Source organism: Pseudorca crassidens, chromosome 20, assembly GCF_039906515.1.
Source record: "Pseudorca crassidens isolate mPseCra1 chromosome 20, mPseCra1.hap1, whole genome shotgun sequence".
Taxonomy (NCBI): Eukaryota; Metazoa; Chordata; class Mammalia; order Artiodactyla; family Delphinidae; genus Pseudorca; species Pseudorca crassidens.
In genome coordinates, this window is record NC_090315.1 from 46024775 (window position 1) to 46052685 (window position 27911).

Sequence of the window (27911 nt, forward strand, 5' to 3'; positions counted from 1 at the left end):
GTTTATGTAAAGGTATTTTTAAGATGAGATTAACATTTAAATCACTAGACTTTGAGTAAAGCAGATTACCCTCCATAATATGGGTGGGCCTCATCCAATCAGTTGAAAGCTTTAGTAGAAAAGGACTGAGTTCCCTTGAGAAGAAGAAATTCTGCCTCTGGACTTGAGATGAAATAGGAACTTCTTGAGTCTCTTATCTGTTACCCTGCCTTGCAGATTGGGGATTTGTCAGCCTGTATAATCAAATGAACCAATTCCTTAAAATCTGTCTATCTATCTACAAACACACACACACACACATACACATGTCCTGTTGGTTCCTTTTCTCCGGACAACCCTGAGTAATACTGGATGGAAACCATTAGATAAATACATTAAGATATGTGCAATCATATTAGAGTTGTGAAGGTAAAAAATGTATGCTCCCAAAGTCTTGTGTTGAGATGAACATCAACTTGGTTATTACCACTGACATTTTTTGAAATGAATGTGCCTGTGGTGAAATTTTTTTTCATTTCTTTATCAAAGCCTGCTGATACTCTTCTTCTTCCTTTTCCTCTCCAGAGACCCTTTGGGTTTACACTGACTTGTCTTTTTAAAGGTGTTGGTGTTCACCCTCCTATCAGAATTTGATTTGAGTCTAAGGACATAGGAATTTCTCTCAGCATTGGGTACATTCTTTCCCTGGGTTTTTCATTGAGTAGGATTGGATACTTTGGAGAAATCATTTAGCCTCAGTCCTGTTAAATGATGATCTCTAAAATGTGTTAAAGCTTTAGAAGTTGACAATACCACTAATTTATTCAATTATCTTTAAAGAGGAATTACTAGGTCTTTGTGGAACGCAGCTTACTTAACACTTAATTTATTTGTGAAAACTATCACGGCAACAGTAATTCTTTTGGCATTTGTTACTTTGTGTTCTAGCTGTCTGTGTGGGATTATAAATTAGACAAATAGAGAAAGTGAAATGAATCTTGTGTCCATTTAACAGGCATCCATGATTATACAATAAGGGAATGTAGATGGTACAATAACAGAATTGTGCCCACTAGAGGACAGAAACACAGAAAGCAGCCTTGTGGGAATTGTAGAACAACATTCAGGAGAGATACTTCACTGGTATTACTGCCCATGTGCCACTCACCCAAACCCACTGTAAGGCAAGGATGTAGGTACAGGTAAGGGTGTAGATTTAGGGCCAGTCATTGTGTATACTTTACATGGTATGTTATGTAACTTTATTTTTAAAATTTAAAAAACTTTACGATATATTGGGCAAATCCAAAGGAATCTTTGTTCAGGGGATTTCCTTTTAGTCCAGTAAAGCTTGATCTATATAGATTAGTGTTCCATTGGATGAGTAATTAATAAGGATATTAATTAAAGCGTTGATGAAAAGGTCCTTTTCCATATACTACTGTGGTTTCCTGTGCCTAATTTGATTAAATGTTTCATGGAGGTGAAACCTTCCCATTGGGAGTTATACATGTTAACTTAATTCTTTGAGCTAGTTGTTTCTCCTGATGTGACATCTTTACAGTGTTCTCTCAGTTGAGGGATTATTGATCAGTTTGCCAGCATTATAGATTTTCATTCAGCAACAGTGCATCCAAAACAAATGCAGAGTGGTCTTTTACAGAAATGCCTGTCCCATAAAAATTTTAAGAACTGGAGCAATGACTATCTGTTTTGATTATTTTAAGTGCTGTCGTTTTTGGCAGTCTGGTACAGGAGATGACCTCTTTGAGCCCTTTTCAGTAGTGTGATTTTAAGATTTGTTGCTGGAAAAACTTACCAAATCTCTTGCAGAAATAGATCAACAAGGGACTCATAAGTATTCGTTGTTTTACGTTTGAGAGTCTTTCGCTGCTCTGAGGATAAAGACTGGCTCATTGCTGGGGATTAAAGGGTTTCAAGGCAGGCCAAATGATAACCAGCTGGCTTAAAGTAAAGTTTATATTCTAAGCCTTTGTTTTATACCCCCCAAAGATTTTATGTTTACAAAAGCATTCAGAATGAATTTGCCATTAGTGCATGTTGGTATCCTCTTAAGTCTTATCACATAGGAAACTGGAGAGGAAGTTTAGGAAGACAAAAGGAAGGAGGTATAACATAGGAAATGTGAATGAGAATCGAAGAAATTTTACAGGACTGAAAACAATTGTGGACCTAATGTGTTTGGAAACACTGGAGGCTAGTGAAAATTCCACTTTTTCAGTAACCTAAACAAAAATTAGAGATAGTTTGACTCTCCTATACTTTTTTTTTTTACATTAGTAACTTTTTAATAAAGAAAAATGTTGTGCTTCAGAGGGGGAAACATAACCTGAACAAGATGGTTTGTGCACAGTTCTTCAGACATGATGATCTGGGATATTTAGCTGAGGATCAACATTGCAACAGTTGAGAGAGCAGCTATAACTCTTGATTTCTAGGCAAGGACAAGGATTGCTGTTGTTTCTTTTTGGGAGGGATGTATCCACTGAGATATAAGTTCAGTCCCATTTTCATGAGGAAGTTTCACTTTGATATTTACTTTTTGCCCCATCAGGATTCTGAACAGAGTGCCAGGGCAAACCTTGCTTCATTGTGAATGTTCTGCTGCAACCTCTTGAGCATACGTGAAATAGACACTGTGGCTTTGAGGCAGGGGCAGAATCAGGATTAGTGGGGCTTATATGATTTTAGAGCCCTCTTTTAAGAAAACATAACATGGTGGATACAAAACTAAGTATGAAAATAAATATTTAGATTGAAAAAAGAAGACAAAATTACAAAGCTTAAAAAGTGGACAAATAGAACAAAACTCACATGATCCAGGAAAATAATATATCATTTTTATTAATTAACTGCCCAACACAGCTCTGTGATACTTTTTTCCTTATGGTTTTTGACTGCATAGTCTTGACAGTGATTATTTTTATTTTTATTTTTCCCCCAACTTTACTAAGATATAATTGATACATAATATTGTAAAGTTTAGAGTGTTCAACATGATTTAATACATGTATTTGATAGTGATTTTTAAATAATTTTGCTTTCTATTGAGAGGACAGAAAGATAGCTCAGTCTTTTTTTTTTTTAGCATGGTTGATTGACAATTTTTTAAAAAAATTGTTGATCTTAGAAAAGTTTATTTTAGTGTCCTTACTCTTTACTGGTAATGCCATGTAATATTTTAAGAATGTTTATAATTCAAATTTAGGAAAATTGTCCCCAGTTTTCTTTTCCGTATGGGATATGAGATTTGAAGGCATTTCTTGGACAGTGAACAGTCTTGGTCTTTGAATTGACAACACTCGTTGTGGATATCCTTGTGCATTGCAAGGTCTGTTATTTCATCAATATCAGAGCTTCCTATGGAATCAGGAAGACATTTAATCTTTCCCCAAAGTGTTCATTTGAGTTCCTCCTCTTTATTAATTTAGTGATCAAACAATCCAAGAATGTATTCATTTTGACTAGGCAACATTTATTTCTTCCTGTAATGAATTACTGCTTTTGGTATGATTAAACATTTTTGATACAGTTCTTTTCTTGATGTCAGAGTAATTTCTATTGATTTCAACACTCATTTTACCTCTTTTGTTAAATATTCCATTATATTTATCTGAATTTTCAGCTCTTTAATAAATAAATTTAAAGAAGCCCAAAGAAGATATCCTTAACATACATCTAAATCAGGGGTCTGTAATTTCTTCCCATTTATTAAAATCTTATAAGACATCTTTCTAAATTATGGTTAAAATGGTATTTTCAAGCTTTCCTATTAAAGAGAAGAAAGATGTGTATGATGTGTTTCAAATTGTACACACTGTATCATTTCTGACAGGAGAGAGCTTCTATTTTGACTGTGCATTGATGAGAATTGAATCCTCTGTTTGCAATTTTATACATCTAATGATTGGAAGAATTTTTTACAGACTAGCTTCTGGCTTCATACCTTTCAAACCTTGTCATGTCATGATACAACTCCTGACCCTGCTCCTTTATGTAGCTGGGTGAGTGGGCACAGTGGGAAGTAAGGAGTATTCCTGGAAGCCATTCCTCCGGGAAGATGAGCGAGTATACATGGAAGGGACAGCAAAACACATCCTATAGCCCATAAACCCCAAATCAGTGTGTTCCTAACTCCTTTACTAAACATCAAAAATGCCTACAGTCACTCTAATGCCATCTGACGCAAGGGGAGTGTGACAGGGAAGTCGGAGTGGAAAGAGACAGTGTCTTAACTAATTATGGTTAAAAAATATCTTAACTTTGAAAATTTTATAAAAACATATTTCTAAGGCCTGTCCAGAGCTTTGAAAGGGGCCTGTACAAGTGAGAGGCCCTAAAGCTGAAACTTTATTAGCTTCACGGTAAAGATGCCTTAGCTGTAAAGATAAAACACAATTTTATACGTTCTATTGAGGTATTCTCTTGGTCATTGATATGTCTTTCTGGGTCATACATTTTTCATATGTTACCTATGTTAATTTTTGCATTTAAATATTTTCTAGAATACTTACCTCTTTCTGTTTTTTGGGTTTTTTTTCCTTTTTCGGTTCCCTTTATCCATTTGTTTATCTTGAAGGAGACATCTCTCTGAGCCTCATGTACTTAATGTGATTTTAACTTGAGTGTGAAGCCAAGTATTTTGTGTCCTTCATAGTTAAACTTGAAAATGGTTCATTTGGTTGAGTTTCAGAGGCTCCCTTGAAGCTACCTTAAGCATCATAGACATTGTTTTTTGCTGATTTTCATGTGAAGTTTAAAGATACTTCTTCAAGTTTAATTCTGTGTTGAATTTTTGATTACAGCTATTAACAAGTTAGATGTACAAATGGCTAGCCCGCATTGTGTATGAGGATATGACAACTGGGATGATGGTCCTTCATCAAAGATTCACCACATAATTATAAACAAATGGTCTGCCTCTGTGAACTATGTGATTGTGACTATAAAGGCATGTTGTAAAGAATCTTCTAGGGGTGATATGAGGGTATCAGGAGAGGTTATAAAAGTACCAGTGATGGAGATTTATGACACTACTAGCGAGCGAAAGCCACAAACTTCAGAGAGCCCTTGGCTGCCTATTCCTTGGCCTTTTGGTCTATACTTTTGTGATATGACTCCACAAGTTTTCACACTAAGCTAGATGGCAGCTGGGTGTTACTTTCTTCACTAAAGAAAATGATATTTTTCTTAATGCAGTGAAGTTTCTCTTTATAGAGAAGTTTTTCATGGCTACTTGTCCAGGGAAATAATAGCCAAAGAGTTTTAAACAGATAATCCATGGGACTTCCCTGGTGGTCCAGTGGCTAGGGCTCCACGCTCCCAGTGCAGGGAGCCTGGGTTCGATCCCTGTTCAGGGAGCTAGATCCCACATGCTGCAACTAAAAGATTCCGCGTGCTGCAACTAAAAGATTGCTCATGCTGCAACTAAAGATCTCGCATGCTCAACTAAGACCTGGTGCAGCCAAATAAATAAATAAATATTTTTAAAAACCCAGATAGGGCTTCCCTGGTGGTGCAGTGATTGAGAGTCCGCCTGCCGATGCAGGGACACGGGTTCGTGCCCCGGTCCAGGAAGATCCCACATGCTTGCGTACCGCAAAAAAAAAAAAAAAAAAAAAAAAAAAAAAAAACCCAGATAATCTATAACTAAGGAAAGCAATATCTGATTATTACAATTTTTTTGTGGTTACCTTCGTAATTAAAAAACAAATTCTCTTATTTTCTAGGAAATTCATTGTAGTTCAGACGTGAGAAGCCAAGTGAACAGTGTCTATTTTCTCACTGTATTACTCTAATCTCTTTCTTTAGGTCAAGGTTAAGCAGGTCTAGAGAAACAGACATCTGTGTTTGTAATGCAGTAAAGTGTAATGAGTGTGGGGACTTTTTCTAATTTACCTCAGCTGGATATGCAAATGAAACGATTAAACTTATAACCCATAACTCTATGGGGGAACTGATGGGTAACGAAAGTGCAGAGTATTTACTGTAGCTAATGGGAGAGTTGTTAGATGATAGGAATGTAATATGTTCTATTTGCAAATGTACTAAAGAGTTAGTTAGCAGTATAAATAAGGATTTGGTTATTTAGGAATAAATATTATCGTGCTAAATCGTGGTTATTTAGCACGATTTAAATTTTAAAAAATCAATCATTTTATGGTGTTTCAATTTACTAACTACAGCTTGTTGTGTGTATTTAGAGATCTACTTTTATAAATGGGAAATGAGTAGCCTTGACATAACACATCTATGCAGTGTATCGTTCTTTATTTTTATGTAATAGTTTTCTGCAAGAAACTCAAATTCTTCACAATGATCAACTGGTTAGCACCATAACATATTTGTTAGGAAGGCAAGGTTTGGGGTTATAATAATAACTTTATAGATGTAAAAATTACACATGCAGTCATTTGTTCAAATTTTATCATTAAAAACACTGAGTGAAACTTAGGTATTTGGTCTGAGTCAATATGTAGACAAAACAGTGATTTTCTTCCTACAGCCAGTTATAAAGTTTTCTATTTTATAACCTTATATAATTTTTATAACAAATCTCCAGCCTTCAGGGGTTACCGTCTCCCTTTATACCCAAATAACCTGCCCTCATATATTCTATAGTTAGAGGTATAAATGAGTAAACACTTGCAAAACAGTGTGAAAAAGGTAACTCTATCATGTTAAGGAAGCAGAGAGAAGTCCCTCTTTGGACTCAGCTTGAAAGAGGATTGCATAAGCCATTCACAAATTATGAAGAGATTAGAAGAGGCATTAGGGTTGATTTTTGTCCACCTTCCTCATAATGATGCATAGATTGCTTTACTTTGTAACATCCTCCTTGGCCAGGGATCATCTGACTTAAGCACTTGGAATGTCAGGAAGCTAGCAGGTGTATGAAACTGCTGATATGCAAGCATTTTTAACAAATACAATGGCAGCATCGTATGGTTTATTGTTACATAGGAATATTATAAAAACGGTTCAGGAGAAGAGTTTTAAACTCTGGTACACTATTCTGTTTCACATTTCCTCTGTGTTTTTTTTTTTTTTTTTTTTTTTTTTACTCTTGGTGAGTATTAAAAAAAGCAATTAAACACATTACTTCAAAATTATACCTTTTAAAAATCATCTCTATTTTCAAAATAGGATTGTTTTTTGTCCCAATTTCCTTCAGTTTTGTTTATACTCTATTGATCTATATACTCTAGTGAAGATAAAATGAGGTAGTGGGATAGGATTCCACCACCAAAGTCTTCTCTGAATTTCCCTGAATAAGAACCATGTTCTCTCAATAAAGCTGCGGGGGGGGGGGGGGGAAAGAGTTGTGTTCCTCCCTATGTCTCTTTATTTCTCAAAGCAACTTTCCAAACACTGTAAGACAGCACCATAGTATAAAGAAAGCTTCATGGATATGGAAAATAAGTCATCATTAAAATAAAGTAGGATTTGCTTAAATCTTTTTTGAAAATGTTTTACACTCATCTGAGTAATAATTCAGTCAAGAATTGTCAATGTATGCTAAAACTATTGGGACAAAGTTTAATGAGGAACAGGATATTGACATGGTCTCAAACTCTCTTCCTACAAATTATAAAGGGAGAAAGAATAACTTTAGAGTGGAGAAACCTGACAGACACCACTTTAACCAAGTCATCAAAGTTAATATTACCAACAATGGGGCAAAGTGATAGTGTGTGCTTCCTGATATGTGATACCCTTAGGACACCATATCAGTTCAATGGTATTCCTGCCAAAAATGTATTCCATATAACCTAAATCTAATCTTGAGGAGGAAGCATCATCAAACTCAGACTGAGGGACCTGTTGCAAACTAATTTCTCTATTATCTTAAAAAAAAGTCTGTATCAAGACAAAGATGAATCTCCACATTAAAAGAGACTAGAGACGCACGGCAACCAAATATAACATGTGAGGCCAGATTGCGTCTCATATTGAATGCTGTACAGGATAGTAGTGAGACAATATGAGAAATATGAATATGGACTACTTAATAGATAATGATATTAATATTAAATTTCTGACTTTGTATTTCCTAAGAACAAAGATGTTATCACTCTAAAATATTTAAGTGCTGAAGGGGCATGATGTCTACAACTTATTCTTAAATGGTTAAGAAAAAAATTTTATGGAAGTTCTTTATACTATTCTTACAAACAAAATTTTTTTAATTAAAATTAATTAAATTAAAATTAATTTTAATTAAAATTTTAATTAAAAATTAAAAAATTTAAATTTTAAACTCAAAAAATTTTCAGAATAAAATGTTTTAAGGTGTTCTCCATAAAAAAAATCTACAGATTTGCTGGAGTTTCCCACTTTGATTTCATATAGGCTCATATAAGCATATTAACTGTTTTAAACAATTAGTACATTAGCTGCTCTAAGAAAGCATGGTAACACATAAAAAAATGGTACCATATATTACCAAGGCCAGGGCACTTTTTTGTACTGTTTTATTGATTCTAAGATCATATTTTAACCTTTCAGAAATCAAGATCAATCTTATAATTGATGGTGTGTACCATAGTTTGTAGCTTTCTTTTTTTCTTTCCTGGTGTTACATAGAATAATGATTTGAGGAATGTCAGATCTGATAAAATATGGTAGTTGGTGGTCCAGTAGATCCTGGGTTAATTTAAAAGAAGACAGTAAGTTGGCAGGTTTTATTTTGTTTGGGAAATCCTTGAGAGATCCTATCCCCTGTGTAGTACCTCAGGCTTCTCAAAGAATTATATATGTATTATACATATCATTCTAGGACCAAGAGTGATACATATATAACAAAGTCCTTAACTAAGCACAACATCTCAGTTTTCTGATTTCAGCCCCTCCAACACAGCATCCTACTTATCCTCCATAACATGAGGGGGACATGGAGGTGAGGGTGGGGAAAGAACATTATCAGAAGAGACAAGATCATTTTGAAATTGCAAAGGTTTGTACATTTTCCCAGTGAACTCCTGGCTTCTTGTGACTTACTAAACATAACCCCTAAAGAGTCTAGCTTACTAAAAAAAAATTTTTTTTTTTTTTCGGTATGCGGGCCTCTCACTGTTGTGGCCTCTCCCGCTGAGGAGCACAGGCTCCGGACGCGCAGGCTCAGTGGCCATGGCTCACGGGCCCAGCCGCCCCGTGGCATGTGGGATCTTCCCGGACCAGGGCACGAACCCGTGTTGGCAGGCGGACTCTCAACCACTGCGCCACCAGGGAAGCCCTACTAAAAATTTTGGTGCTTGTGTCCTTCCTGCAAGTCCAGGTTCAATAGATCAGAGACTGTACACATTATCTAGGGGCAGTGGTTCTCAACATGTGGTCCCCAGACCGGCAACATCACCATCATTTGGGAACTTGTTAGATAAGCAAGTTCTTAGGACCTTCCTGTCCCTCCCCCGAGACCTACCGAATCAGGAACTCTGGGACTGGAACCCAGTCATCGGTGTTTTCACAGGTCCTCCTGGGGATTCTGATGCATGCTAGACAAAGTTTGAGAACCAGTGATCTGGGAAAATGAGAAACACGAAGGGAAACAGGTTGTCACAGGTGATTGTTCTTAATAGAGAAGGAAATATGAATATGAGAAAGATCATAAGACTGCTTATCTCTAAGCAGCAATGACCCTAGGCCCCCTTTATGCTTAATATGTGGCCCAGGACATATACTTACTCTAGGAGGAGGAATAATCTGCACTTGTTTGCTTGAGTTCATAGCACATCACAGGTGCTTCACTGAGGTGAGAACAGTGGCAGGTGTCTCAGGAAACACTCGCCATTGTGTGTGATCCCAGTGTGTGCTGGTCATCAGTATTTTCGCGGGCCTCTCACTGTTGTGGTCTCTCCCGTTGCGGAGCACAGGCTCCGGACGCGCAGGCTCAGCGGCCATGGCTCACGGGCCCAGCAGCTCCGTGGCATGTGGGATCTTCCCGGACCGGGGCACGAACCCGCATCCCCTGCATTGCAGGCAGACGCCCAACCACTGCGCCACCAGGGAAGCCCGGTCATCAGTATTTTGAAGTAGCTCTTTTAAGTTTTTTACCGTTTTCATTGTAACTATCACTTTTTTTGGGTGGTTTGTTTGTTCTTTTATTTATTTTCTTTTTAAAAATCTTTTATTAGCATATAGTTGATTTACAATGTTGTGTTTCTGCAGTACAGCAAAGTGTATCAATTATATATATACATATATCCACTCTTTTATAGATTCTTTTCCCATGTAGGTCATTACAGAGTATTGAGAAGAGTTCCCTGTACTATACAGCAGGTCCTTCTTAGTTATCTATTTTATATATAGTAGTGTGTATTTGTCGATCCCAGTCTCCCAATTTATCCTCCCCGCCATGATTTATTTATTTTCTATGGTGTAGAGATGTTGTGCATTATATAAGCTTAGTAGGTTTGATATATTAGTGGTTTGGGGTTTTGTTTTTTCAAAAAGGAGAAAATTTTATGCTATGCAAATGAGTTGGTTATAAGAACTCTCATGAGAATTTAGTCCCTCAGTTGTTTCTGTTGCTACGGATTTTAGTTCTGGGTTGCAATAGATTAGTTTTCTCTTTATTATGGATCCTGTTTCCCTGCTTCTTTGCATGCCTGGTAATTTTTTACGTGCAGACATTGGGAATTTTACTTTGTTGAGTACCGGATATTTTTGTATTTATATATTATTGAGGTTTTGGGCAGTTTGTTAATTGTGTTTTGGGACATAGTTTCTTGGAAATTGTTCAGTCCTTTTGGCTCTTTTAAGATTTGTTAGGAAGGACCAGTGTTGTATATAATCCAGGTCTAACTATCCTCCACTACCAAGGCAAGACCCTCTGAGTTCTCTGTCCAAAGCCCTTTGAATTATGAAGCTTCCCAGTTTGGCTGATGGGAACAGGCATTATTCTTGACCCTGTGTGAGCTCCAAGTTTTGTTCCCTCTAATCCTTCAGGTGGTTTTCTCCCCAGCCATGTTTTTTTTGGTAGCTTCTTTACACTGTGTGCTGGTCAGTTCTCCTGAAAACCTTGATGAGGAGCCTGGAGATCTCTGAAATTCTCTCACTAGGCAGCTTTCTCCTCTCTAGCACCCTGTTCTGAGAACTCTAGCTGCCTGGCCTCTCCAGATTCTCAGTTGCATCTCTTTAACTTAGCAGATCACTGGGCTGTTCCTGGGTTCTGTGCTTCATGCTGTGTGACCTGGAATCTCTCTCCAGGCCCCATAGGGCTCACCGTGTTTGTTTCCCATTTCTCAGGGATCACTGACTTTTGTCCTCTCATGTCCAGTGTGTTGAACACCGTTGTTTCACACATTGCATCTCATTTATAATTATTTCAGGTGGGAGGGTAAATCCCGTCCTTGTTACTCTATCTTGGTTAAACTCTTAATGATTTTATATATGGTCATAACAGTTAAAACAGTTCATAATTTTAAAAAGATGTTGTCTCCATTTAAAAAGTATCCAAAAATACTTGTTCAAGCTTAGGGGATATAAGACAGTTAAAACACTATAAATTACTGAGCAGTCAAACAAGCGTGAGTGTGTGTGTGTGTACACATATGTAAAATGCACTGCTTTGGTTAAGTGTTACAAGTGCTAGTACTCTGAATTGTATATTCATTGTAGCAGAATCTTCTGTGGAGACACATCTCCCCTCATGTTTACCTCTTTAGCTTCTCATTTACTGATGCTTTCTTTAGGTTATATTTGGACGTACAGTTGTGTCATGTTCCTAAAACCGAAGTCAAAGCAGAATGAGAACCACAAACCTTTCATTATTCTCTTTACTTTTGGTTGTCGTGTCATTTTTTAAATCAATCTCAAATAGCAGAATTTTCCAAGTTTGTATAAAGAGACCACACGTCAAACTATTAGTAAGACAATCTGTGAATCTAAGTGGAGGTCAGGAAATGGGCTGGAAAAGTCAGATTAGGGCTTTGGAAAACACCTGAGACAAGTAAAAAGTGAGAAAAAGAAAAGGGTGCAAACACATTTTAAGTTTAGATGGGCTGAACTCTTAAATAGGAAGAATATACAGGTAATTCTACTTACAAGTGGATTTTGCTCTTCATCTTTGTTTTAATCAGGAATTACGTTACTTATAAGTAAAAACAGACATGTCTCAAAACATACTATTAAGTTAGTAAAATGGTTTGTTTTTTAGTGAAAACTGCCATGTGAATTGATGGGGTGTTTCATGTATTTCTGCTATTTAGTTATTCACATCTGAAGTACAACCAACCACTGAATTTATATTGTGGTAAATAGTCACTAAAATTTGCCTGGAGGCAGTTTCTTAAATACATAGTGGTTGGAGAGAGTTAATTTACTTCTTTAAAGACTTGATTTGAATACTAATTCAGGATGTAAATGTCACAGTTTGCCAGCTTCAAGAGTTACAGTGATTATTCCACAAGAACAATATTTGAATAATCATAATATTTTTTTTCATTTTAGAACAGATGATCATTAAGCCAGCCATAAGTACCAGCAGCTATACTCCTAGTCTCAAATATAATCTGAATTCATCGTTTTGATTATAATAAATAGGCATTTTATAATTATGTTAATTACTAAATATGGTTTTCCAGTTTTGATCTCTGACTACAATGAATTTGTAGAGTTATATGCTAACTAAATGATGACTCAGTTTCTTAAAATAATTCACAAAAATGGCACTTGAAAATAGGAATTTTAAATTATATCCAACTTAAGATAAATATTGACTATTTTGTAGGTGTTCTCTATGCTAATGAAAGTTTGATTATCTGAATTGTCTTATAAAAGATATTAAAGTAAATCACTCCTATGACTGACTTTGAAAGCTCATTTTACTAGATTAAAATTGTTTACACAAGATAGTTATATATCTAAAATGTTTCTCAGTGTTGTTCTTCAGATCAGCTATATCAGTGTCACCTGGGATCCCTGTTAGAAATGCAAATTCTCCAGCCCCACCTTAGACCTACCAAATCAGAAACTCTGGGGATGGGGCCTAATCACATGGATCTTAACAAGCCCAAGGTGATTCTGATACTTGCTAAAGTTGGAGCACCTGTGATCTGAAAGAACACTTCTGGGCTGCAAACACATGCCAGAAAAGCTGCTTTTCACAAGAATTTCCCCCAACGTTTTTTCTCATCTCTGAAAACTCCTGTCATAAATCTGGTTTTGAACTGTTAGTTGAGGCTAATTAGGAGTTTAGAGTGAATAAGTGCAGCCTCCTCAAACCATTTTTTCAATTTAATGCCCAAATGATTATTTCATTGCCTAAGATGAAAGTAACTAATTTGTCTTATGATTTCCAAACTGTAACTAACTCAAGCTAACCAGGAGAGTTTCATCTAATTGGATCAATTCTTGATGGATAAACTCACCAGAACTAATCTGAATGTGGAGATGTTCTTTTTCATTTGTCTTTCTCCACCCACAAAAGGGGGAAAAGGACTAACTGCTGATAGTTACTGCTTTCATCTGTACCATTTCCAGCTTGCATTTACTTTCATGAAACGCATTTACATTTGCTTCGAAGTAGATTTGCTTCACCATCTTTGAATAATTGTTGCAACCTAGAAGACTGGGGGTGAGCTCTTACCTCTAGGAGAACCCAAGTTGATGGGCTATTTTAAAGCCAGGAGGAGGAAAAAAACTGTTACCCTCTGCCAGGGGAAAAGAAAGAGCTTTGAAAGGTGAGTTTGAGAATTTTTCCACCTTGTAGGACAGAAGTTTCTTAAATTAAATGCCATATAATCTTAAAGGGCTGATAATATTATGAAAATATATGGATGTGTGCATTAAAACATTGCTTGTGATGAGAAATTTCTCCTGTAAGTTGCAATGAAGGATATTTACGCTCTTTGAAACTTGCAGTGAGTATTGGGTTATTAATACTATGAAATTTAATCTGAGATTTAGGCAGTTGTCAATTTCTATAATTTATTCTTATTCGGATGGCCTCATGAGATTCGTGCTCTGATAAGCACTGAAAGTTAGTGGTGGCTAAAGCTTAGCCTGAATTTCAGACATATCTACGATTCCTTCTTGTACTCAGAGGTAGCTGGTATGTGCAGGTGGCTTCTGAAAAATGGCTTAATTTTGGTAGTCCTCTGCCTTTTAGATGAAACATTTCAAAGTAGCCATTAAAAAGCAACGAGGTTGAAAAAGCAACTTTCTGGGAGATACAAAGGGAAAATGTGTAGGTAATTTTTTTCCTGATACTTCATGTGTGATTATCCCGGGATATATTGCTATTAGGTTTTTATTTTTGCGATAAAATGCTAATATAGTTATCGGTTAAGGCTTCCAGTAGGTTTCCCAACATATAGTGAATGCAATTTTTAAGTGTCTGGATAGATTTAGGATTATAAATTTGTAAGTATATTGCTGTCCATTCCCCAGTTCCACCTCTGAAAAGCAGCTGCTTCCAACTCCCTTAGCTATTTTGCTCGGGATTTTTCTTCTAAACTGTATACATTGCTACTATTTTCCCTTCTCCCCTTTAGACATTATCCTTGACTTTCTGTAGGAAGATAAGGAATTTTTAGCCTTTTTACACTGCTCACCTCCCCATCCCATACCCATACACTACCAAATATAGTTATGCCATCATTGTTGGTTAAATTTTAATGTTTCTATTATTTTGACTGTGTAAATAATATTCCTAATTGAGACGTATAGTATTACACAATTTGATTTCCTTTCTGGGGTCACATTTTTGTTTTCCTTGAAATAATCATTGTCCTTTTTTGTTTGCTTAGTTTTCTGAGTATGTGTAACTAAAACTTTCCTCAAAGTTTCTATTTCAGTCACCTGTTTTGTTCACCCCGTTTTCTTTCTTTGTTTTAAAAAATAGCTTTGTTGAGATATAATTCACACACCATATACCTCACCCATTTAAAGTGTATAATTCAATGATTTTTAATATTGATATATTTACAAATATATGACCATAGTCAATTTGAGAACACTTTTATCACCTCAAAAAGAAACACTGTACTCTTTAGCTAATCAACCCTCGTCTTCCCACTCCCTGTTTCCTGCCACCCCCAGCCATAAGCGTCTGCAATGTTCTGTCTCTTTAATTTGCCTCTTCTGGACATTGCATATGGAATCATACAATATGTGGGCTTTTATGACTGTCTTCTTTCACTTACCATGTTTTCAAGGCTTATCCATGTTGTAGCTTGTATCTATATTTCATTCTTTTTTATGGCTGAGTAATATTCCATTGTAGAAATATCTCATATTTCATTTATCCATTAATCAGTTGATGGACATTTGGGTTGTTTCCACATTTTGGCTATTATGAATAATGTTGCTGTGAATATTTTTGTACATGTTTTTGTGTGGACATATGTTTTCAGTTCTCTTGGGTGTATTTCAGTTCTCTTTTTTTAAACTTTTGAGGAATTGTCAGACTCTTTTCTACAGTGGATGGATCATTTTATATTTCCACCAGCAGTGTAAGAAAATTCTGATTTCTCCACATCTTCATCAACACTTGTTATTATCTGCTTTTTGATCTTAGCATCCTATTGAATATGAAGTGGTACCTCATTGTGTCACCCTGTTTTTCAGATCCTGAATCTCCCTTCATCTTGGTTTACTTTCTTGTTTTGTTGGAGCATAACCTCCAGTAGCTTTCTGAGCAACAGTGAACAGGAGGTGAATTATTTTAGGTCTTGCATATCTTAAAATGTTTTATTCAAGTGGTATGGAGTGGCCTGGGGCATTTTTTATTCATAATTTTGTATTCTTTTTCTAAAAGAGAGCCTTATAAATTCTGTAAGGTTCAAGTTACAGAAAACCTGGACCTACAGTTGGGAAAAAGATACCATATAAATCCTTCATCTGTCCTATGATCACATGTGTACCTCTAAGTCTAAGGAGAATGGAAGACTTCCCAAGTTAGGTTCCAAGTCCCCTCCACTGCTGATCGTAGGTACCCAAATATAATTGGGGTGAATGTAATTGGAAACCCACACAATCCATCATCTAAGCAAAACTGAATTCAGATGAACATTATGCAGCCTTGTAATCAAATAAATAATTATGTAAAAATAAGTTAAAATATTTACAGCTATCTTTTGAAACCAACATTCCTAGAAAGACTTTCTCTTTGCACAACTTTCCTTATCAGGTTCCACGTTTGCAGTAGCTTTATTTATGGTACGTAGGTTTCCTGGGAAGGTAAGAACAGAGGACTTTGCATTAGAAGTCCCCTGAGCAAAGCTTTCTAAGACTTATCTTTTGCTATCTCTCTCCTTTCCCGCCGAGCAGATGTTAAAAGATGTCTTCTTTCTATGAGTCTCTTTGCCATCCTGTCTCCAATGCCTGCATCCCTCTAGGATGTCGAGGAGTGAATCCTCTCAATTCTCTCCCTACCTGCTTCTGCAGACACGTGTTTCAGCTTCTCCATCTACTTTTCATCTTCCAAACTCTTAGGACATCTTTCACTTGTGTTTTCTTCACCCATTTTCCTTGCCCTGATCACTGTATACATATCTTAAAATACTCTGTTAGTGTCACTTTAATGGACTTTTGGGAACAGAGATGATAAGGCATCTTAATCAGAGACCCTCCATACAGACTCCCATCTGGCCTATCTGTCTCTATACATTTGGTTCTCTACCTTGAGCACATCAGAATCACCTAGAGCGCTTTTTAAACAGCAGTATTGGTTTCACCCTCAGAGTTTCCCAACTCAGCAAGTCTGGGGGGAAGGCTCAGAACTGCTTTTCTAACAAGCTCCCAGGTGATGCTGAGGCTAAAACAAATCTGCTTGTTTCATGCCCTGCATAAGTATTTCAGTGATCCCTGGTCACACATGGGATGATGTCCAAATTCCTTGGCATGTCCTGGGTGGTAATATAATTTGAGAAATCAGTTTGGCTTTGGTTGGCTCAGAACTTGTCCCTGCACCCTGTGGGGATGGTAGCCAGACCTCTGTTTTCCTTTGCCTCAGGGGAAGTTGGAGCTGTGGCCAGAAAGTAGAAGATACACACACAATTTTTTTTCTGACCTTTGTTTTCCTGAAATGGATATACTAGAAGAGTATGTGAGGGGAAGAGAAGGGAGGAGTAGAGGGGAGGGAGGTTCTTATAGCCTGGGAAGGTATTGGATGGAGGCTCACCCTTTGGTCTGGTGACCATCAAGTTTCTTTTGATACTGAATGAAAGATGGATTTTAATTAGAAGAACATTCAATATGAAACAATATGCAATTTAGAGTCAAATACAGTGGTTATTAGAATTTGTTGGCTAAGAGGGTAATCTGGGTCTTGGGACTGCATCCTTGATGCCGTGGGGGCAGGGACAGGGGGTAGCATGGGCACACAGTTCCTGAGGACTAGTGGAGGGAGGTTCAGAAATACTGAGCCGTGCTGAGTAGGTTACGTAGGCTTTTCACGAAGTGGTAGTTGCTGCTGCTGCTGTACTTCCTCTCTTTCTGTTCTTTTCCCTCCTTTCCTTCTCTCTTCATTTCTATTGCGACTCCTCATCATATTCTTAGCCCAGTTACTCAGTTATTCTGTGGGGCCTGGGAAGAAAGAATTTATTTTGAGTTATAAAATAAGGAAGGGGTTGAACATTTGGATAACACACTTACACAGAATATAGTTTCTCTTAGTTTATGCATCTGCAGCAAAGCAGAATGAATTTACATGTATAGAACTTCCATAGGAATTGTGGCATTTATTCTTGCCTCACTGGGTCTACTACTTTATGGGCCTTAGCTTTGGCCATGGGACTTGACAGTGGGATAATAGCAAATATGATGTAGAGGCTGGAAAAGTACTTGTGATTAGGACTTACAAGTAAGTCTAGTTGCTGAGAGCCCTTCTGCCATTGTGTGAATAAGCCCCACTAACCTCTTGGAGGATTAAAGACTATGTGTACTGACACCCAACCATCCAAGCCATCCAGTGGAGGCCACAGACATGAATGAAGCCATCCTACATCACTTAGCGCTGGCTGAGCCACCCCACATCAGAGTCATGAGAAACAATTAATGTTTATTTTATGTCATTAAGTATTGAGGTGTTTGTTCTACACCAGAAATTAATGGTATAGTAACCCCTATTGCATATCTTTGCTGTTTGAAATATTGCTCATATTCTCTTAATTTCGTATGCTACCTTTGTCGTGTTTTAACCAAGTTGTGTAGATTGGTCATTAAGAATGTGGGCTCTGTAGCTGGACTACCTGAATTTAAACTTTGATCCATCTGTTAGCTGCATGACTTTTGCACAAGTCATCAGAACTCTTTGGGCTCAGTTTCCTTATCAGTATTGTTGGGTGGATTAACTGAGAATGCATGAAAGGCACTTCATATTGTTCCTGACATATAGTAAGTGCTCATTAAACATGAACAATTAGAAGTAGTATGCAGTATTGCTAAAGGTGCTCGTGGGTAGCTCAGTACTCTGACCCTAATTCCTCATAAACTTCTAAAAGGTTTCTTAAATGTCAATTCTGTTGTGAAATGGATTTTCATGAATAAACGTCGGGGTTGGTGAAGGACTCCAACTTTGTTAGCATTCATTACATTTTTTCTTTGAACATCTCTTTCTGTAAGTTCTGGTTTCCTCAGGGCAGGGACCAGCAAAAGCTGTATTATTAGCATCTAGCATGCTTTCTGCCATGCCGTGGAGTAGATAATAAGTGGCAGTTGAATGACTCCACGTGTGTTTGGCAATGCCCATCCCCTCTCAACACTCACCACCTTGGCAGCTGGGGCCCTCTACCTTGGACCCTCAGGATCACTTTCATCAAGCCTTTATCCCTGTTTATGATGGTCATAAACCCAAAGCTGTAGAAGGCATTTGAGTTTGTGACCCCTGACCCAAACCCCATCAAACATGAACACTCAGTCATATCTCTAAACTTCCTTGTACCTTATGGTAAAAGCCATCATCATATCCCATTTAGAGAAAGGTATCTAAGGTCGAGGGCTATAAAGTGACATGAGTCTGCTATCAATCAGGAGGACCTGACAGGACCATGAAGAGAAACTAGGTTTCTGGAGCTGTTGGCCTGACTATGGTAGTGAAGATAGATGAACCAATGCAAGTGGCAGATGTAGCAGACACCCTGTCCTGTGTCCCCATGGCTTACAATTGAACCCATTTTCGGCTACTGTGGGTGGTTCCTGTGTATTGTGACAGCTTCCATCTCCGGTCCTGTGTCTCTGCTTCTCCACCTAGGAGATTTCTCTTGCACTGTGCCAGGCTGTCCCAAAGCTGGAGATTTTCCTAGGAGCAACTCTCAGCTCCTGAGGGATGGGAGGCAGTGAATACATTCTCCTGCTTTCCCATCACTGGGAGGGACATTTCTGATCTACGTGACAGCTCAGAGAGTCCCTAGTGGGACTGAGTTCCAGTTGCCTATTGCAATAGCCCCTCATAAATACACCTTTTTTTGGCTTTTCCTTCTCTGTCTCATTTCCCCCTTTTCCTCAGTTGTGCTTCCTGAGATTACCTCCAAAATCAACTACATACGCTCAACTGCTTGCCTGCTCAGGACCTGTTTCCCACACCAGGACTGTCTGCCTTGCTTTTCCCAAGGAGCATTTAAGTCAGAAGTAAGAGTACTTATTCTTCCATATTAAAGCGTGCAAAAGATAGGTTTTGTTCACAACAGAAAAATAAGGAGAACAGCTGGCAGTATCATGGGCCAGTGATTTCTACAAATCTGGAGATTTCAAAAATCTCCAGAGCAAATCCCAGGGTGGCAGACATGTTCATTTATTTTCTGGATCTCCTCCAAGCCTGCGCATATATTACACCAGATACCCCTGCCCAAATGAAAAAATAAGCGAAAAAATACTGCAGTGGAGCAAAGTTAAGAAATCTTTCGTATTCAAAGTGACTGCTATTAAGTGTCAAGTAATGTGCCCACCACCTAGGGAGAAATCTCTGTCCTTACAATATTCCTTGAACCCAGTGGGTACTTAATATATTTTTGTTGAATTATGCTTGAGGATCTTACATTCTAATTAAGAAGGCAAGACATTCCCTCAGTGGTTAAACACTTCTTAAAGGTGTTATTTAATTAAGGACAATAATTAACAGAATGGGTTATAAATGCTTAGAGTAATTCCTCTAAGGTCTGGAGGCTGGAGTGAGTAGAAGAAAATTATAAAACTGGTTTAAAATGATGTAGTCCCTTCTCTTGGTTTTATAGATGCTGAAACTAAGAACATTCTTTGCAGAGTCCCTTCTCTCAGTTAAACATACATCTGTGATTAAATCTGGTTAGCAGTATTTAGTGCTGTACTTAGAGCATAAACCTCAGTCAAAGGGGGGGATGTTTCTAGGATTAGTAGCCTAACCTTCTCTCTATAAGTCTATACTGCTTATTATTGTAGTTGATGTAGGATCTTCTAATGAGTCAGGGAAGTGTCAGAACTGGCTATTAGTGTCTTGACTTTTCTTTTCCTACTATTGACTCATCACACACACACAAAAAAAAAGTATCCTTTCCTATGCTCTCATTCCAACAGGATGGTAAGCCTGAGTGTTCTGAAAAGCCCCAGCATTTTAGGGGCAAAGAAGGAGAGGAATTAGGGAAAAAACACTGGAATTTGGGAGTGTTTGACTTGTTTACTGGGCAGTATAATACGATGGCTTGTTCCATGTCCATATTGAAATCTCTCTGCTGTCCAAGGTTGGTGAGAGGTTCAGTATCATTTCTGCCTTGGACTGAGCCCAGGGCTTCTGCCATTCAGAGCAAAGAGGGTAGAGATCTCTGGCCAGGTCCACCTTATGCACTGCTGAGACCATGCCCTGGGGCAATTCATAGATACGCTGTCCTGGTGGTGTCCACACCAAGCTTATTGGTTTCCTATTGGCTCCCAAGACTGTGGCACTGAATATGCATCGTAGATTTCCACACAGCCACTGCCATTTGAAGTTTACCTCTAAAGTGCTACCACCCATGGAACTGCTAGTTGTTTGTCTGGGAACCAGTTCTCACTTGGGGGGAAATAAGCCTGGACATCAAAGACATTTGGGCTGGTTATCCTCCTGGAATAAGGGCATGAGAAGTGAAAAATGCCTTTTAAGTTTTTGCTGATGATCTGAGAGTAGGAGAAGAAAAGTTAAGACATCTGTTAATTTCTCCATATCTCCAGAATGGGAGACTCTTTTTACAGAGTAAATGAGGGAAGTTGTGAGGGGGCCAGATTAGAGAAAAACCTTGATGACCAGAATACAGAAAACTTTGATTTCCTCAATAAGGATATCTGGACTCTTTCCTAAAAAGAATGATGCATTTTGAATGGGGGGATTGATATAACGAAATCAGTGTTTCAGATGCTTTAACCTGGTGTTGTTTAGGATGAATTAGAGAAGAGAGAGTGTGGAGTTGTTCATTGTATAGGAGGGGTTATAGTAAGTCCTGGAGTGAGATGCCTGGCTGGTGGCAGTATGGTTAGAAAGAAATTCGGCGACGGATAGACAGAATACTATTGACTTATTACCTACTCTGTCAAAAGCATAGGTTGAATAAGGCCTACAAGGTCCCTACTGTCATGGAACTTACCTTCTAGAAAGGAAGACAAATAAATGATAAATGAACCAACAAGCAAAAGTAAATGAATAAGAATTTCAGATGGTAATACATGTTCCAAATAAAATATAACAAGATGATGTAATAGAAGGTGACAGGGGAGTGGGTGAGGATTTCTACTTTATATTGATTGGTCGCCAAAGGTCTTTCCGAGGAGACAACCTTTGAGCTGTAATCTACCTTTCTCCCCTCCCATATGTGTGAACTCCTGTGCACAAATGCATGCCCATTAGTATCCTCCATCAGAGCACTTAGCACACTAAGTTGTGAAGATGCATTGGCTTGTATATATACCCCACCATGCTATTATGAGGGCAAGGATTTGTCTTACTTATCGTTATAAACCTAACACCTACCACAGTACTTGGCAGGTCATAGACATTTAGTAAAAGTTTGTTGAATGAATAAATGAGTGAATCAACTCATCAAGAGAAAGAGTCTAAAGAGAGGATGGTGGGTAAAGGATGGAGCTTTGGGAAACTCCCATAGTTGGGGATGGGGGCAGAAAGAAGGGGGGCCAAGAAGGGGAGTTTGATTCTTGTCTTCTGTCATTCCTGCCCAGTTAGCACATTATCCTGTGCCTACCTCAGTTGCTTCTCCTTGCAGTTTCTTTATCTGTCTGGAGCTGAGCTCTTCAGTATGGTAGCCACTAGTTAGGTGTTGGTTACTGAACATTTGAAATATGATTAGTGCTAGTTGAGATATGCTGTAAGCATGAAACACTCACCAGACCTCAAAGACTTGGCTTACTTTTTTTTTCCCACTGTTTAGTGAATACTTTTATGTTGATTGTGTTAAAAAGATATTTTAGATAAATTGGAGTAAATAAATATATTAAAGTTAATGTTACTGTTTATTTTTACTTTTTTAATGTGGTTACTAGAAAATTTAAAAATAAGACCTTGGCTCACATATTCCTATTGCATATCATTGGTCTATATACTATAATAAATAGATTAGTTTGATATTAGCTGGTCATTTCTGAAATGGGTGGTGCAAATAGGAGTAATGCCTGGCACTTTACTTCATTCTCAGCAATATAAAAATCCCAACAGTTTAGAAAATGGGGGCCAGACATAGGAGGAGTCGCATACATTTTGTAGCCGAGGAGACATGACCCAGTGCAAAACGTTTGGGAAACACAGGTTAAACTTGTAAATTCAGAAGTAAATTCAGCTTCCTTTATTGGAAAACAGCTTTTAAGTTTTTGGGGAAAAACCCTTATAATATTTACACTGAAAAGTCCCTTTTCTAATTTTATTTCTGATTTATTCCTACTCTTTGATATTTCAGCCAGATGATAACTGTATGACTTAAATGTGTTTTTTTTTTTTTTTTTTTTTTTTTTATGATGGACTACAATCCCCAAAGATGAAGTCATTGATGCCCCAGTAGCCCATCTTGTCCTGGCCTCACATAAGTGATAGCAATATGAAGACACTTAAAAAAGAAAAGCAAAAAAAAAAAAAAAAAAAAAAGGCAGATGTTAGTTAGATGCTCTACTTTTATCCTACTGATAACATTTTTAAGATTGAGCTCATAGTGCCTGGATGTTAAAATTCTTTCACAGATCCCAAATTAGGAATGCTCCATGTTGCTTTAATCCATTCCATTGCAATGGCTTTATTAGATGAAACACCCTGCTGAGCATCTGAAGAACAGTGGGATTATCACATTTCCCTTTGAAAATCCAGTAAAGACAAAATAAATGGTTAACAAAACAGAGCAAATTCAGTTTGCAGGTGTTCATAGGCGATGCAACCCCTGACTGAATGAGCATCTCTATTCCTCCTTGCTTGCAAAATGCCTTTTAAGCAGGCCAGAGAAATTCTGGAGGAAAAGGGAAATCATGGAGCAAAACTTGCTTTCCTCTCCTTTTGATGTACTGCTAATTGTATTGTGTCAACTGCAGAGATGGTGCCTCGGAAATCTGAAAACTTGATTTTGTTAAGCTTTACTTTTGACTACACCCTGGGTGTGCCAATAACAGTTCTTTATCATGTGTATCTCCTAGAGTGTTGACTCTTAATGATTGATTTTTTTTTTCTTGGAAAATCTAATTAACTATGTGAAGAATTTCATCAAGTGGCACCCAGTTACTACACACACTTGGTGGGTGGCTCTTTGAGATTCTCTTAAAAACTCAGTTATGTCCCAGCACTCTAAAAATTCTCATCTGCCAGAGCAATTTGAATTTTGTTATTAGTGTCTGCTGGAAACCATAATTCAATAAAGACTAACTCATTTAGAAATGTTTCATACTGGGCATGCATTAGGTAACTTGGGTAACTTAGGAGACACAGAAAAACATACAAATGTTCAGGTCTACACAGGAAATTGGAGTGGTAGTGAACAATTTGAAGAAGGCTTTTTGTATTTTTTTAAGAAGCTGTAGCTAGGTTAGGAGTGTGTGTGTATGTGTGTGTGTCTGTGTATGTGTGTGCACACATTTAAATCAGCGGACACAGCAGTCTTTTCTTTTGCTCCCCTAATAGGCTAGCATGTTCCACCAATCCCCAAATGCAAGCTGGTGGGTATAAAAAGAGCCTCTATCAACATTTAAAATAACGATAAACAAGGACCCCTGCATATTTCTTTGTGTAATTCTTGTGTGACCCTGGCTTCTCCCCTTGAATGAGATTGTATTCATCTCCTATGCTCTTTCTTTCTCTTGTTCCTTTTATGGACATAGGATTATTGCTATAGAAAATATGGTCGTGCCATAGGGGAATGTACCTCCTGCTCAGGGTGTTTTTTTCAACTACATCTGCAGACTGCAGCTGCCACAGCCTTTGAAAAAAAAAATCTGGGTCCTTATGAAACTGTAATTCTTGAACAATGAATTCTTCCTCACAGGACACTGTACTTTTTCACTGCTGTTTAGCACGGTCTGCTATTAGTCTTCTCTGCAGTTTATTTGCTGCCCAAGTTCACCATTTGACATATGTAGGAATATTTAAACAAATTTTTTTTCCCCAGAGAAGTTTGTTTCATCTTTGGAACCATGGGGCTTCCTGCTGACTTCACAGGACCCCTCATACTCTTCCATCCTTTTTTTCTGTGCGCTGCTTATCTGTGCCCACCCCCCACACGTCCCTTTTCTTTACGACAAGGTCTCTCACACTGTTTTTCATTTGCCTCCCAAACTGGATTCAGAAAATATCGCCCCTTGACCATTTCCCCCACTTGCTATCTGTGTTCCAAACCTCTTCGTCTTTTGCAAAATATCAGCAGAGTTGAACTTCCAATTTCTCCTTCCTTTTTTACTGTTTCAGTATATTTTGTCCTTTTACGAGTTGTAATTTCCCTTGCTCTTAAACCCAATGCCTAGAGAGATTATGAAGGTTTTTTCTAAAATTGGGGAAAAATAAAAATATATGTATTTTATTTTGGTTCATTTCCTTTTTTTGTCCTCTAAACATTACTAGATACTTGAAATATAAGGGGGACCCACCTTCATTTGATAAATGGAAGTCTGCAGCCTGCAGATTAATAAAAAGACAACTAGATTATGGTTGATAATTCATCATATAGAGAGATACATTTTTGTTTCTTGAACTTTTTTTTATATGTATCAGATGAAATCATATATATATAAAACAAAGTTTAATTTAACAAATTCAATTTAACAAAGTTTAAAAAAAATGCGTGTTTTCAGAGACTAGTTAGTTCTACTTTCTCCTTTCAGTTCAAAAGCAAGTAAAACCAAACTGTTGATTGTCCTCTAATGATTGCAACTTATCTCTTGTAAGTCCTTTAAAAATAAGAATTAAACTGAGAAAGAAATCTAAAGTCGTTATTTTCTGGTTAGTACAGATGTCCATGCTAACATTCAAGCTTCTTGTCAGTTAATATTTTTATGGGGAACTTCTGGTGCCTTTTCTTTTTAAGAATAATATAGAGAAAGCAGTTGGCATGTTGACATTAAGCTGTATTGGGGAAAGTGGGTCCCTACTCTCCACATCTGTTCAGTGTTTCTGTTGCCTTTCATTTTCTAAAGTGTTACATATGGAATACATATGTCTTTCTGTTCTAGTACCACAAGAAAAAAAAAAAAGAAAAGAAAAAAGAAAAATCACAAAGAAATCAATAAACACCTGTTATTCCCAGATCTGTAGTTATTTGGGCTCAGAAGCGCCTGCAGGCAAAGTTAGAACAAAAATCCTAGGATGTCTATATGCCTTCATAGATTTCTCTTAGCCTGTATGAGAGTTTTTAAAATTTTATTTTATATTTATTTCATTTCATTTCATCTTATTTTATCACAGAGTGGACCCTTCACCTTCTGTTATTTTACTGCCCCGGGTTTGTTCTCTCCAATGTATATTTCCTCTTCCCTATACACCATATTTTGTATTCAGCAGAGTGGAGATTGTTTTTCAAACGGCTCTAGAATGCAGCCTTGCTTTAGCTTTCACCACTTCCACAGCAGGTTTCCTACGTTAGATTGCCCCCTGCTGCTTCTGGAACATTAAAAATAAAGCTCAAAATAAAATATGTTTGGGGACATACCATTATAAAAGTATACAGTGAAATATACTGGAACCTCATCATTTGAAAACAGGTTCAAACGTAAGTAATAATTGGTAGATGCTTTGACATGTCACATGGAGATTTTGAACTTGAGAGAGCGTGCACACACGCTTGCATGTATATTTGTAGCCAGTTCACACATTGCCCCTTTCCACTAAGTTAGTTATGAATTAGGAGGTACCGTTTTCAATAATTATGAATTGTGGTATGCTTTTTTCCTTTGTCTGTTGCAGGCAATGTAGTTCCCATAAGTAGGTTCTTACCCAATTGTACGATTTTTTTCCTTAAGGTGTTTCTTAAGGGCAGGGACCATATCTTGTTTGTTTTTGCATCTTTGGTCCAGTGCCTGTCACATAACAAATTAACTATTTGTTAATTTCACTGGATTCATTCATTCAACAAAGAGAGAATAGGATCAGTCAGGGGCTTCCCTGCTGGTGCAGTGGTTGAGAGGCCTCCTGCCGATGCAGGGGACACGGGTTCGTGCCCCGGTCCGGGAAGATCCCACATGCCGCGGAGCGGCTGGGCCCATGAGCCATGGCCACTGAGCCTGCGCGTCCGGAGCCTGTGCTCCGCAACGGGAGAGGCTACAACAGTGAGAGGCCCGCGTACCGCCAAAAAAAAAAAGATCAGTGAGGATTAACTCCCAGCAAAAGTATAAGAAACTTTTAGTAATCCCTACTATCAGAACAGATTCTACATTAGTGGCTTATATTATTGACTTTCAGAATTTGCTTTCTCTTTATTGCTGTTTCCTTCTTTCCCAGCTCACATTTTATATATAGACTTTACCTTCTCTCCTGGGTACTTCTTCCTGACCCCACATATATTTCTAGGATACCCCATTTAATACTTTGGTTATTAGAACTTGTCTGCATTCTCTGATAAATCTGTGAGTGACTTGAGGGCAGGAACTATGTCTAATTCATTTCTTCATCCCCAGCGTCTATGCCAGGAATGTCCATTTGCTATTGAATAGTTGACACTGAAATGGGATTTATATAGTCTCAAAGAAAACAAACATTTAAAATATGAATAAAATATTAAAAATGGAACTAAAACGATATTAGATATGGTGTCTAGTTTTAGGGGTAATCCAACGAAAAACAAAGGATTGCAATGAGGTATAAAATGACTGTGGTGCCAAAGGCAAGGATAGGATAGTGGAATGAAAACATGAAATTAATTGTGATTGGTTGCCCTAATCTCTATCCTCCTTCCCCACATGTAATCATTACAGCATCTCTAGGTACATGTTCTGTTATTTCTTCTTTCCTTCCTCTTAACAGTTGAGCCCTCTGGGTCTGGCATTTTGATTGACCAGCACTATGACTGATGGCTTGATTTTAATAACCATAAGAACTATGAGACTCTAGGGTAGGACTGAGGGATGTTGGCTCTCTCACTTACATAGATACCATTAGAAATTGTAACCATACTCTAGACCTTTTGCTTCTCGTTGATCCCTGGCCAGGAAAGGGTGAGTTCCTGGGGTATAAGTATTTATTCAGGTAGTGTGAGGAGAGGCCAGCCCCCTTGTGCTGGTGTATGCCCAGCCAAGAAAGGTTCATCCTATAAGACACTAGGGGTGTTCTCTATTACCTTTGGTTTCAAGTATGTGCAAATTAAGTTTATAAAAAATTCAATTTTTAACCTTTTGCTATCTAAATAAAGAAGAGCTTATTTAAGAAAATTCCTTCAGGACTCATTCTTCTTTCTTCCCAGCTAGAAGTAACTAGCATCCTGAAAAATTTTTTTCTCATTATGTTGCCCCTTAAAAAAAATAAGTTTACCACTATGTGATATGGAGGGATGTTA

The 27911-nt window shown here is 37.6% G+C and overlaps 1 long non-coding RNA gene and 1 pseudogene across 1 annotated transcript in view; one reads left to right on the forward strand and one right to left on the reverse strand.

The window, feature by feature from the left end:
• The window catches only part of LOC137215415 (large ribosomal subunit protein eL20 pseudogene), a 46382-nt pseudogene extending 25453 nt beyond the window's left edge, over nucleotides 1-20929 (reverse strand).
• Nucleotides 1-27911, forward strand: part of LOC137215117 (uncharacterized) — a 1036631-nt gene that overhangs the window by 168308 nt on the left and 840412 nt on the right. The window lies entirely within an intron of this gene.